A 2,085-nucleotide genomic window follows, 5' to 3' on the forward strand; every position below is an offset into this window, starting at 1 on the left:
GCTGTCCAGTTGCTCAAAACAAAAATCTAGAGCTTCCCTGTCCAACATGGCCACAACTAACCACATGTGGCTATTTAAATTTAAATTTAATTTAACATTAAGTAAAATTAAAATTTCAGGGTCTCAGTTTTACTAGCCTCATTTCAAGTGCTCAATAGCTACATGTGGCTAGTTGCTACCATTATTAGACAGATATGGAACATTTCCACCATCACAGAGAGTTTTATTGGATGGCACCTCTCTAAAGAGGTGTCATCGATTCCTCTTTCCCTCACCGCCTACGTATAGTCCATTAACAAGGTCTATGGATCTTGCATCCAACACATTCCCTGAATCAATCCATTTCTCTCCATCCCACTCCTGTCATCATGGTCTATGTCATCATGGTACTGCTGAAATCACTTTCTAATTGTCCTAGTTCCAATCTTACTTACCTATAACCATTTCCCCTATAGTGGACAGAATTATTTTTTTCAAAACTGAAAATCAGATCACATCTTTCCCCTGCTACAATCCTTCCAGTGGTTTCTGTGACCAAGACTGTGGCTTTATCCTAATATCCTTTCTCTTCTTCAAACTCAGTAAGAGAACTTCTAAAGTTTAGGTGAGCACATGGAGGCCCAAAATAAAGAATACATTTTTCAGAGTCCCTCTTTGCACTTAGGTGTGTTCATGTGACTGAGTTCTGACCAATGTGGTTGTGTACAGTTTCATGGCATGTCCTTAAAAAGAGCAGGATCTTCCTGCTGCTGTAACAGATGTGATAGCTGAAGCTAGGATAGAGCATGAGGTAAACTTGGGAGTAGAGGTAATGCATTATGGAGCAACAAGATAGAAGGAGCCTGGGTCTCTGACACAGTGGAGCAGCCCACTAGCCCTGGAATGCTTACATAGACTTGCACATGAGAGAGAAATAAATTTCATCTGGCTTAAGCTCAAACTATTCAGGGTTTTCTGTCACAGCGGGACCTAATTCTAATGAATACAGCCAGCTTCCCATCACACTTAGAAGAAAATCCATGCTCCTTACCAAAGTCTGGAAGGTTCTGCATAATCTGGTTCCACTCCAGTATAATCCCTCCACTTTTCCCTCATTTCACCATGCTTCAGCCACTCTGCCTTTCTTTTTTGCTGGGTTAACACACAAAACTTCTTCATGCTTTAGGGCCTTTATACTTCCCTCTGCCTGGCTTGCTCCTCCTCAGATCTCCTCATGGCAGATTCCTTTTTGTTAATCGGGTCTCAGCTTCAATATCACTGCATTAGAAATAGTTCCACTGAACAATTCTTTTACAGTACTTTATTAAGTCACACTCTTTTACAGTAGTTTATTTTAATTCTCTGCATAGAACTTATCACTGATGATTCTTTAACTTTTCTTCCTCGCTAGAATGTAAGCTCCATGAGGATAGGAATTTTGATTGGTTGTCCAGAACAGTGCCTGAAACTTAATAGTCAAATGAATGGTCAAATACTATTCCATGGATAATGTGGTGATCAAAAGCAGACTTTCTAAAGTAAGATGAGCCAGATCAGAATCCTGGCTGGGCCACGTACCAGTTATGTGGACTGCAAATTGTATAACCTAGGACTCTGTAAAATGAGATTTCCTATGGCATAGGGTAGGAATAAATAAAATAGCATTTATAAAGCACTCCCTCTCCTTTTCCCTCCCTTCTCTGAGAACTCCCTCTTTCCCTTTCCCCTCGGCCTTCTTATGGCCACTTCTGTTCTGCTTTGCGTGCCTCTCTGCACAGTCTACCTAAAACTAGGCCTTTGAAATTTGGCGGGAATTAATGTCATCAGCGGTGTGGCAGAACTGCGCATGCACCACACATACACTTTCCTGCGAGCTAACTTTGTTACCTCGACAGCCAATCAGAGGTGGTGTCAGGGCCCGAGTTCCGAGAATTCACCAATCGAGTTCTGGGAGGCGGGCCGCCGTGGAGGCCGTGGTGAGAGGGGGCGGGGACAAGGAGAGGGCACGCACAGACTTCGCGGCCAGGATCTCTGCGGGCCAATCGTAGAGGCCTGAGGTCTGAAGGCAGCGGGGTGTAGCCGGCTACCGCAACTAGAGGCCGCCTA

This window comes from Miniopterus natalensis, chromosome 3 (assembly GCF_054644295.1).
Source record: "Miniopterus natalensis isolate mMinNat1 chromosome 3, mMinNat1.hap1, whole genome shotgun sequence".
Classification (NCBI taxonomy): Eukaryota; Metazoa; Chordata; class Mammalia; order Chiroptera; family Miniopteridae; genus Miniopterus; species Miniopterus natalensis.